At 38.3% G+C, this 12,133-nt stretch overlaps 1 protein-coding gene across 8 annotated transcripts in view; it reads right to left on the bottom strand.

Moving 5' to 3' along the window:
* FHIP1A (FHF complex subunit HOOK interacting protein 1A) overlaps positions 1-12,133 on the bottom strand; it is a 187,839-nt gene that overhangs the window by 129,321 nt on the left and 46,385 nt on the right. For 6 of the 8 annotated variants that reach the window (XM_045202366.3, XM_024568967.3, XM_024568968.3 and 3 more), the window contains one exon: positions 5,507-5,624. The exons of the other annotated variants lie outside the window; for them this stretch is intronic. The gene's annotated coding sequence lies outside the window, so the exon portion shown is untranslated. The remainder of the gene's footprint in view (positions 1-5,506; positions 5,625-12,133) is intronic. 8 annotated transcript variants of the gene reach the window in all.

Here is a 12,133-nt window from a genome sequence, read left to right as displayed (position 1 = left end):
CAAGAAAGAATCATATTTCTCAAGGAAATAAGTCAGAACATAATGGCTTCAGTGAAAAATAATCCAAGATGTATTTTGCAAATAAAGTTCTGGACCCAAGCTTTCAGCTACTGAACTAAAAAAAAAAAAGCCATTTTAGATCACATCACTCTGAGGTTTGAAGGAAACTGAAGAGACACCCATTGGTCCAGATAGAAATAGAACTATTTGGGGGAGCTTGCTGAAAAGCAGGTAACTGAGTCATCCAAGACCTACTGAATCAGAATCTCAGGGCAGTTAGGAAAAACAGCTTCTTGAACATTTTGAAACAAGCTCACCAGATAATTCATGAGCACACCAATATTTGAGGACCCCTAATCTATTTGATTGGGAGACCAAGGACTTGAAAGTGATGGATTTGGACAAAAGTAGCTAATGAGTGTCCAAAGCATTTCTCAAACTTTAACATGCACCAGAATCACTTAGAGGGCTTGTTAAATACAAATTTCTGAGCTCTGCCCTCAGAGTTCTGATCCAAGAGCTTACATTTCTAACAAGTTTCCCAGGAGAGGCTGCTGCTGCTCAGCTGAGCAGCACCGTTTGAAGCCCTCTGGTCTCCAGGAAATTCATTGGAGACTTTTCTCTGAGTTCATCAATTCAGTGCAGCCCTGTACCCTTGAAGACCAAGAAAGGCAACGTATTCCAAAAATGATGTTGAAAATGAAATAGAAAACATGACCAAACATAAATAATATATATTTATCCTAAGCCATTCTGGTCAATTAAAAGACATGCAGAACTGGAGAAGAGCTACGACCGGTGTGGCTCAGTTGGTTGGGCGTTGTCCCACAAAGCAAAAAGTCACCAGTTCAATTCCTGGTCAGGGCACATGGCTGGGTTGCAGGTTCAGTCCCTGGTCGGGGAGCATAGGAGAGGCAGCTGATCGATGTTTCTCTCTCACATCGATGTTTCTCTCTTTCTCTTTCTCCCTCCCTTACCCTCTCTCTAAAAATAAATAAATAAATTTTTTTTAAAAGTGGAGAACATCCAAACTGAACTAAAATGAAATTATAAGGATGACGAAACACGTTTAGAGACAAAAGTGACTGAGTAAACAAAAAGACTGTGTTCACAAAAAATGTAAAGATAGATTATAACTTTAAAATCTATGAAATTGTGAAAACATGTGAAAAGCTAACGAACAAATTTTAGAATGACAGCATTACTTAGCTGATTTGATTATTGACTCTCAGGAGTCATTTTTAGGTATTTTTTGTGTTATTTACTTAGGAAATCTAGTGCCATGCCCACCTAGAGACTAGATTTTTATTGAAAACCACTTTTGGAAATGGTTTCCCACTGGTCCCACACAAGGCCAGGGAAACCACAGAGAAACCCTGCTCTCTCACCACCGCAAGTCTGCGTGACTCAGGCAGGCCGGTACCACATTAGAACAGACAGCATCCTAATGCCGGTTTACGGCCACTCTTTTCTCGTGTGGACAGCTCTTAACCCTGAAATACTGTATTCAGATACTTCTCTCAACAGCTCAGAATATCTGTAATTGCCTCTGTCTACCTGCTATCTGTCTCACATCCAAAACCCATAACAGATGAATCCCACTGACAGCACCTGCACAGGACTATCACACACGTTTTATATCAAATTGTCTTCAACACTTTTCAAGCCCACTTCTTACTTGTGGTCCTTGCTGCGCTACCTTTAGTATCTGCTGTGATTTCCTCCAAAGAAAGTAATACACCTTAGTGCTAGAGCCTTCCATTACCCACATCACTCCCATACTCACCTAAGCCGCTCCCTCTACATTCGAAGGATCTTGCCCAGGCTTTCCTCTTAGTTACATGTATTTGCTTTTGTATTCTCCCAACCCCACCCCAACACCCTCCTGTCCTCCCTCAAAATCACCACACTACCAAGGGCACAAAATGTGGTTTTTGACCTTTTCAAAATCAGTGTAAATATCATTTTGTCAACATACATTCTGCTTTTTAGAGCAAAGAGGCAAAAACAGGTTCCAAGTGACTTTTGCTACACAGACAGGTAAATTATTCCAGCTGGCTATAGACGTTCCCAGGATTTATTACTGGCTATTCTTTGTCATAAGAATGTTGATTCTGTTTGCAACCTTGAAACTGAAACTCCCTAAAACATTAAAGGATCTCTCATTGGATGGAGTTACCTGGGAAAAGCCCTGTAAGAGGAGATACACACACACACCCTACCTGAAGACCAAACTCAGACTTTGCCATAATCAAATCCCAAATGTATGAAGCTGTTGCCCACTGAATAACATAAAATATAAACAAAGGCTCTATGCCTACCTACAATTATTAAATCTTAGTTTAAGGTGAGCTTCGAATCTGTGTAATGCCCTTTAGTTTCTGAAATTATCTTCTTAATTAGAAACAGAGGACATTGTAAGAATTCTTCCATAGATACAACATAACCATTTATGATTGCTTTTCCTTACCCTAAACTGTTTTTAAAAGTATAAACTTTTCTCAAGCCAATTGAGTGGGCTAGGAAAACTGGATATCTACATGCAAAGGAATAAAGTGATCCCTCCATTACATCATATACAAAAATTAACTCTAAATGAATCAAAGACTTAAACATAAGAGTTAAAACTATAAAACTCTTAGAGAAAAACATAGAACAAAAGCTTCAAAACACTGGATTTGGCAATGATTTCTTGGATGTGACACGAAGTGCAGAGGCCACAAAAGCGAAAATACATTGAACTACATCAAAATGTAAAATTTCTGTGCAAAGGACATAATCAACAGAACAAAAAGGCAAACTATAGAATGCGAGAAAATATTTGCAAATTATATATCTGATAAAGGACTAATATCCAGAATACATAAACAACTCCCACAATTCATTCAACAAGACAAACGACCTGATTTTTTAAATGAGCGAGAGACTTTACCAGACACTTCTCCTAAGAAGAGAGACAAATGGTCAACACGCATATGAAGAAATGTTTAACGTGACTAATTATTAGGGCAATACAAATCAAAACCACAGTGAGACATGGCCTCACACCCATTAGGATGGCTACCACCAAAAAAAGAAAAGAAAAACGCTCAGTGTTGGCGAGGACATGGAGAACCTGGAATTCCTATGTACTATTGGTGGGAATGTAAAATGGTGGAGCCACTGTGGAAAACAGGAGGGCAGTTAGTCAAAAAATTAAAAATAGAACTACCATATGACCCAGCAGTCCCACTTCTGGACATATCCCCCAAAGACGTGAAAACAGGAACTCAGGTATGAGTACACCCATGTAGAGCAGCACTTTCCCCAATAGCCAAAAGGCGGAAGCAACCCAAACAGCCATCAACAAACAAATGGGTAAACAAAATGTGGTATGTGCACACAATGGAATACTATTCAGCCTTAAAAAGAAAGGAAATTCTGACACATGCTACCACAGGAATGACCTTTGAGGACATCATTCATTTCTAAATGAAATCAGCCAGTCACAAAAAGGCAAATCCATTGCGATTTCACTTACACGGGGTGTTTACAATAGTTAAATTCATGAAGAGAGAAAGTGGAACGAGTGGTTCCCAGGGGCTGAAGGGAGGAGCAAAGAAGAAGGTCTGTCATGTGTGTAAAGATTCAGTTTTGCAAGATGAAAGCTTTCTGGAGTTGACTGCACAACTATGTAAATATACTTAGTACTAAACTGGACACTTAAAATGGTTAAAATGGTAAATTTTGTGTTGTGTGTATTTTTAACACAATTTTTTAAAGTGCAAACTTAACGGAATATTTTACACCAACAAATTAAATATTTTAATAAAGAGACAAACATATGAATAGCCTTAATTTATAATCTAGTGCCGTGTGTTTATTTTACATGAAGTATATTATCTCTCAATATCAACATGCACAGAATAATATAACACTGTAAATATCTTTTAAAGGAAAGGAGTAATTTGTAGGATTGAAACTATAAAATAACACTTTATACATAATGTGTACATTCTATAAAATTAATAAATTTATATGAATGTGAAGAATGTACATGGTAATGAAAATAACTTCATAGCAAAGCCTCCTGCTTCATTTCATGTTAGTACTTCCTTTGAAGGTTTCAAAGAGCTTCACAAATCTCAGGACACAAGCAAAAAAGGATTTCCTCTGTTTGAACCATAACTTGCACAGTAAAACCTTCATCACATGTTTACTGAAAAATGCTGGACTGGATGATACGTGTAGTGTAGCTCAGACCCCAGGGTACCCTGTTGCTCACCTACCCCATTACTCTTTAGCCTCGATTTGAATAAGAAACCTGAAGTACAACTTATTAGTAAATTTGAAGAGAAGATACTCATAAGATTTAGTATTTAGCATTTAGATCTCAAAAACATATTTATCCATTTACATCCAGGAAAAAATATACACATTTTTAATTTAGACTTAAAGTTCAAAGTACAGTTATATTCAATTACAGTCTCAATTTGATCTAATAATAAGCTGCTTGAGTACATAACCCTGTGTCAAAACAATATACTAAGAATATTGGCATTGTTTTATTTAAAGCAAAACTCAAGGAAATAACTAAATAAAGAACACAAAGATTAGTTGGAGGAGAGACTGTACTGCATTGAGGGTGTCAATCTTTGGTGATACTTGTGAAAGGCCAACTTCTAAATCCTGCCTCCCACCATTCTGGTTCTGACACACTAGATTGGGGCCTAGTCATTTGTGCATTTTTTTTAAGATTCCATTTGTTTATTTTTAGAGAGAGGGTGAGGGAAGGAGAAAGAGGAGAGAAACATCAGTGTGTGGTTGCCTCTCACCCGCCCCCTACTGAGGACGTAGCCCACAACTTAGGCATGTGTCCCAACCAGAAATCAAACTGGCAACCCTCTCCTTCGCAGGACCGCGCTCAATTCACTGAGCTACACCAGCCCAGGCTTATTTGTGCATTTTTAACAGGCACTCTAATTATATTTTGAGAAAAAACGCAATACATACTACCAGTAAGATGCGAATTACAAAGTCTTAGAGGTATACCTTATAAGGAAGTTCAGACTTCATCTTACTTACATGATTAATACAGGAACCCTTTTACAATACTCATTGATTGATTTTGATAAGAAAGAATACCAACATATACATATACACAAATTACAAATGAAAAACTGGTTTCGTTATATTATCGCTACTTGTGGTTTTTTATTTAAGGTAGAAGTCCCCAGATTCATCATCCTAGTTCTAAACAAGTTCATACTACTTTCCAAATACATCCTCAAAGGGTCAAGATTTGCGACCACAGAAAATAGGATGCTTTAAAGAATAGTACCGGATGATCAAGATACAGAAAAAAATGTTTAATGTTTTGAGTAGCGGATAGAGAATGGCCTATCAAAAAGACAGTTTTGAACAAGATAATGCTCACTTGGTATGTAAGTTCAAGTAGGCTTTTTCAAAGTATATTATTGAACATTACTGAACACAGATCAATAGTAATAAGAAAAGAAGACATTACCTGTGACTGCGCTCTTCAACCTCCTGCTGGGTTGTCCTCGCTCACTTCACTCTATCGGAGGAGCAGAAAAAATTTCTCCAACACTTGGCACTGCTAGGAACTCCAAGACTTTCAGAATCTATAGAAATGAATTAAAAAATGTTCCACAATCATGAATAAACTACAAAAACCCAAACTAAGTTTTCCTAGTTTTTTTCTTCTTCCTATTTGTTGTGCACCAAATAAGCTATCCTTGGATGGCACTTACTTTATCATTTTTAAAAAATAAGCAAAATGAAATCTTTATTTAGAGATCTTAATGCCAGCCAAAAATGAGAGACTCCCGTTGGGTGGTAGAGAGCAGAGAGGAGGATTCCTCCATCTCTAAGAGATGTTTAGTCATTATATGGTTCTTTCACAAGAGAAAAACAAATGGGAAACTAAACAAGTCCACCTCCATGCATCAGTAGCATCACATTAGCTAATGACCACAAAATGTAAAATAGCAGGAAGGACCACAGAACACTTTCAAAAACAACTTTTTAAAAATATGCAATTGCTCCCAAAATATTCCCAGGCACCTCTGACCTAACTAGACACTGAGAGTTCCAAGTTCAGGGTTTTTGCCATCCCCTGGGCAAGGGTCACCTTGATTTGATCTTAGACACATCTCATATCATCAGGCCTAACTGGGAAGATTAAGTTCCACAACACAAACACTGGCTTACTCCCTACTGTCCAACCAGAAAACAAGAGTTTGAAGAAGGTTGGGAAGTTACCGTACCTGTGAGAAATCCAGAGAACACCTAGAGATAGCCAGGACAGCACAGCAGGAAAGCTAACTCCAAACACTCAGAGACACAAAAGGCAGAAGCTCATGCAAATGCTGAACCAAACCACAAGAAGCCATTATTCAACGTCAAAATAGGTGGAAGCTACAGGAGATTTCTAAGAAAGAAGACTTAAAAACAAACAAGTACTATACTTAAATTTAAAGCATGGAAACCATTCATTTGCCCAATAACTGTGGGGAAGTTAAATAAATTAGATATAATTGACATAATTTAATTAATCACAATGTTGTCAACCATCAAAAAATTTTATGTTTATAATAAACTGGGGAAATGCCAAATATCATATTAAAAAGAAAAAGACATGGTCTAATGTTGTAATCACATATGACCATAAAACTACACAAAAGCAAGAAACAAGATACAGCTTGTTCTGATGTACTTTTAAGTATTAGGTGAAATTTTTCCCACTCTTTAGATGCATTCAGGTGAGCAATTCAAGTCAGATCTTAGTACAAATATGTCTTTTCAAGATTTCTGTTTAAAGATTTCCCAAGCCCCAAAGCATGAGCCACTCATTAATGTAATAATTTTTCTGCAGGAGTCCAATATATTTAAAGATGGCTCCATGAAAAGTTACTATAAGAGGCTTTCCATGTGTGTGTGTTTTGACCTATACATGTCTTAAAGGATTGGGATGCAATACCTTTTCTTATAACAAATGTTTCATGGAAGGAAAACAGTGGGGTGGGGGAACCTCAATGTGACCTAAATCTTCAAAACCAGGCACAGCAGTGGTCGTGAGCAGGCACAAGAAGAGTGGGTACGGGACACGAAAAGTGAAGGATAACGTGTGGTACCGGGTGGGTACTAGACTTATCGGGGGACCACTTCGTAAGTTATGTCTGACCGTTATGCTATACACCTGAAACTGATACAAAATAATATCGAGTGTCAACTGTGACTGAAAAAAATAAAAATAAATAAAAAGTAAAGGATAGCATTTCACATGCAAATAAACAAACTCTTCATATTAAAATTTCCTCAGTACCTTCAAATTTGCCTTCTTCGCACTAATCAATGAGTCATTTATTAAGCACCTGGGGTCTTGCAGTATAATTCATAATCAGATCTCTGGGCATTTAACCGCAAGAGGTTTTACAAGTCAAAGAACTCTCCTCCTTCCACAAACCCACACGCACAGTTTTATCGTCCTGTGCCGCAGTGACGCAGGCTCTTGTGCTGCCTCTTAAGAATTACAGATTGCTCCCAGACGCCTGTCGGGCGATTTCAAGCCTCTCCTCATTCGGTGACTCTTGAATTATGAAAGGGCATCTCTAATTGAGGAGAACTACTTCTCCCATGTTCGTGTTCATTATCACACCCCCCCTTACATGCTGCATTTTTAGGCACCCCCACACGTAAGCTTTGACTTGGTAATAAGGCATCACTGTGTATCCCTACGGGCTTTGCTGGGAACCCTCTTTTATTTTACCATCGTGAAGTTGCCAGCAGCTTTTTTTTTTTTCAAAGTTGCCTTTGACAGTAACGCACAGAATGACATCAAAGGCAAGGTTAAATGGAATCCAAGTACATTAAAAGGACTCCCTAAAAATTCACTAGGTCTTGACAATTCACTTGGTTGTCATCTCATTTAAAAACAAAATATGTCTCCTGTTAAAAAAGAGGGGCAAGTTGGCAGTTAACAATTCAGGCACACTCAAATCTCTCCCCAGGCAAGTGCTTTCCTTCTAACAAAACATTCAACCTCTGCATAATCAAATCGTATCCATGCTTACCATCCTTCCATGTAATAGCTATGTCACATGCTTAATTTTAACAGAGGAACAAAACTGAAAGCTCATTTCCAGATGGCATAAATTCAGTGAATTTAGACTTCTCTTGTGCTGAGTTCAGAAATCAGCTAACAGGCAGGGAGTGCACCAAAGACACAGCAAAGCCACCAAATGAACAGGGGGTATGGGGGGTAGGGGTAGGATAATTAATATCCACATCATGGATTTCTGCCTGTATCAATAAACAAATGCAGGAGGTGTGGATTTATCCATAGCACTGAATTAATTGACCTGTGTTATAATCAAGTGTTTTCCTATAGGGTACTTGACAAATCAATCAAGGAAGACAGAGTCTCAAACAACTCAACAAGTTTTCAAATACATGGAGGAGACAATGAGCCAATTTATTGAACAATTCCATTCTCCTAAAGAGCTAAACTGAGATACAAGGCTATGGTCACATGTGGAAACTTGCAGAGTGGAACAAAATATTCTACATAAGCCCCCATGAACCTGAATCCAATCCCTGAATTTTACAGATGACAAGATTGAATCAGAGGGAGGCCAAGTGACCTGCTCGAAATTAAGTAGCTGGTAAATGGCGAAGACAAAGGTAGAATCCTTGTTCTCCAATCCATGTAATGCTCTAGCTACCCATTAAGTTGATTTAATTCCACCCAGTGAACAGCAAAACTTTTAAAAGCTTTGGGAAAAGTTGAGTCAAATAAACCTTCAATCTTCCATTTCCATTCAATCAATCCCTAAGGTTTTTGCATTAATCACATAGAATTATCTTCTTTAGCCAAGACACCCAGTGTAATTCAGATGACTTTGGGAGGGTCTCAGCCATGAAACAAACTAGTGAGTTGCAGCATATCACAGAGGAAAAACAGGCAAAGAGAGAGATGACAGGCATCTTAAAAATAAATTAAGAGTACTGATTTATTAAAATGAATAATGAAGGTAAACGAAAGCAACTTTCAAGTACTAGAGCGATGTTTCTCAATGTGACAACTACTTGTAAGATGTTTCTTAAAGGAAAAAAATTGTAGTCATTGTTTAAGGTTCTATATTCAAATAAATTTGGAAATGCAGCAATTTTAATATCCCTCTTGAATATTCAAGAAGTGCATAATGCAGATTAAGGCTCTAAGAAGGCCTGTAGTAGAGAACCCTGCTTAGCTTTGTTTAATCCAACATTTCCCAATCATATTTGACAGCTTTGGTTTTCAGGGCTTGTACAGACATCCTCCAAGAAACAGTTCCTAGTATATTTTGAGGGTTTTTTTAAATCAATAGTCGATATTAAATTTTATCAGATGTCTTTTCTGTAAAAATTATATTTCTTTCCTACTTTTATTTAATAAGATGATGAATGTCATTAATAAATTTTATACTATTGAACCCTTCTTTCATTCCTAAAATAATCCTCACATGTGATGGTATATTATTATTCTTTTAATGTGTGAAAGTGCATATTAAAAGTGTTATCTCATCCAACTTTCTAAGCAGCCCTGCAAGGTGGACACTATCCCAGCTGCTCTGGCTCCCACCCACTGTGCTCCAGGTCCCCTCTCGCGACTCCTCACACACACCTAGCTTGCTCTCAGGGACTGGGCAGTGCCTGCCAGACGTGCTGTCCCTGAGATCATCTGTCCCCCAGGTATCCTCATATATCATGCCTCTCTCCATTTACGTCTCTGCTTACCTGTCACCTCAACACAGAGGCCTGCCCGGTCTATCCCACATAAAACAGAAACTGCCTTTCAATCTTGTCACCCAATCCTGTCACCACAACCCTGTTTTATTTTTGTTTATAACAACTGTCACCATCCAGTACATATATTTGGAGAGATAGAGAGAGAGAGGGAGGGAGAAAGAGTGAGAAACATGGATTTGTTGTTCCACCAACCCATGCATTCATTGGTTGATTCTTGTATGTGCTCTGACTGGGAATCGAACCGCAACCTTGGCATACTTGGACAACATTCTAACCGATGGAGCTACCCAGCCAGGGCCTAACATATATTATATTTAACTTGTATTAATTTATATTCCATTGCCCAGAGTAGAATGTAAGCACTACAAGAGCAGGGGTTTTGTCTGCTTTGTTCATTGCTGACTTCCCAACACAAAGAATAGGCCTGGCACATAGAAATTACTACTTAATATTTGTTCAGTGAATGAATTAGCCATTTTATAGACAACAAAACTGAAACTTAAAGAGATTACGTAACTAAAATCACACAGTGGCAGAGCTGAAACTGAAACTCAAATCTAACTTTCAATTCTCTACCTTACCCATTAAAAAGAAAATGACAGGTGATTTTAGGCCATACAAAATGCTCATATAACCTTATGAATCCTAAAGCACTAGCCAGTGACTCCAGTAAAAGTCAGAGGAAAACTGTAGATCATCCCTGCACAAAGCAAGCAAAATAACCAAAAGAGAACCTCCAAAGAATCCCTTGAAAATTATGGACATTATATGAAGGCAGTTCTGCTCTCTCGATACCATAAGCCTCACAGCACATATCATGAAGGTATGACCTTCATCCATATGTGCCCTTTGATATCCAGAAAACTGGATGCTTCTGGGCCTAGTGGCCATTAGACATGTGTTTACTACCAGCACTAGCAGACACAGTACTGGAAGTACACACCCCTGGAGACTGGCCAGTGCACACACCAAGGACCTGACTTTGAAAAATTATTTGCTCTTTCTTGGTTTCTTTTTTGGTTTCAAAAGGCAATTTAGAATTAGATATGCTTCATGTTCTTCTCCTCTTCTATCATCAGGGTACTCTCTTGAACCAACTTTAGGCTAAAAACAAAATTTCACAAATCTCCATTTCTGACAGTAAACAGCATCTTTAACTTTTTTCCAGCATTCAGTCAAACCCTGCGTTTTAGAGCTGTGGAGCTGATCCAGCACGGCAATGTGTCACAGTTAATTCCATCAATGTGAAGCATAATGAGCAAAGATTGAGCTAGTGAGGCATGACTAAATGTTTTGAACCTGTGAATCTAAAAAGCAAGGCTCATTTATGCTATTTCTAAATAGTAAATAAAATTATTTTCCAACACGCCGCTGTCAAATTACAGTCATTTTCCCACCAGCACACACTTGAGGAATGCCACTAAGGCCTCTTTCTAACAGTTCGTTCTATTGTTGCTCACAGCCTTCCAAATATTTCTCTAGTTGGCTTCTATTCAAAGGTAAATGGGAGGCAGTAAATTTTATGAAAAAATGTATGCAACTGCTTAAAATTCACCAACCAAAAGAAAAAAAAGGTTTTAGAGCTACATTATGAGTTGTGAAATTATTTCTCCTCCACTTAGTCTCCTACTTTAATGATAGGTAAGAAAACTGACAGACTGGTCAAGTTCCAAGTCGCCTCCTCCACATACAGAGCCCAACTCTTCCGTTTCAAAGTTTCACCTTGCTCAAGGCCAAAGCAAACACCTGTCCTTCACATTTTTACACAACGTCACTTTGTAGGCCACAAATACAAGCTTTCACACCAGGGAGGAAGCAGATTCCAGTGCACTGGACAAATTTCCGCTCTCTTACACCAGTCTGTTGATTGTTCCCTTAATTTGCTCAGCTGTCAAGATAGTGAAAGGAGGAAGGACCTTTCTATAAAACCGCAGACTGAAACCAGATACATGTGCCCTGTAAGCAATTCACACACGCACAGAGAAAATAAAACTCCTGTTAAGGTTTAAAATTTAGCCATGAAAATTACGTTCTCACACTTGACCAACATGTTGCAAGATTTGAATAAAATTGATTACTAAAACAAAGTCAAGTGACATCAATTTTTACATTTCATGGGCCAAAAAGAGAACTTACCGAAGAATTTTTTAAAGTAAAATTTAGAAGATGCTCTATATCCCCAGCTGACGTGGCTCAGTGGTTGAGTGCCAGCTGGTGAATCCAAGGGTTGCCAGTTCAATTCCCAGTCAGGGCACATGCCTGGGTTATGTGCCAGGTGGCCAGTGGGGGGCATGCAAGAGGCAACCACACATTGATGTTTCTCTCCCTCTCTTTCTCTCTC

Source organism: Desmodus rotundus, chromosome 9 (genome assembly GCF_022682495.2).
Source record: "Desmodus rotundus isolate HL8 chromosome 9, HLdesRot8A.1, whole genome shotgun sequence".
Taxonomy (NCBI): domain Eukaryota; kingdom Metazoa; phylum Chordata; class Mammalia; order Chiroptera; family Phyllostomidae; genus Desmodus; species Desmodus rotundus.
Note: the sequence above shows the minus strand (reverse complement) of the source record. Positions and strands in the feature narration are given on the sequence as shown.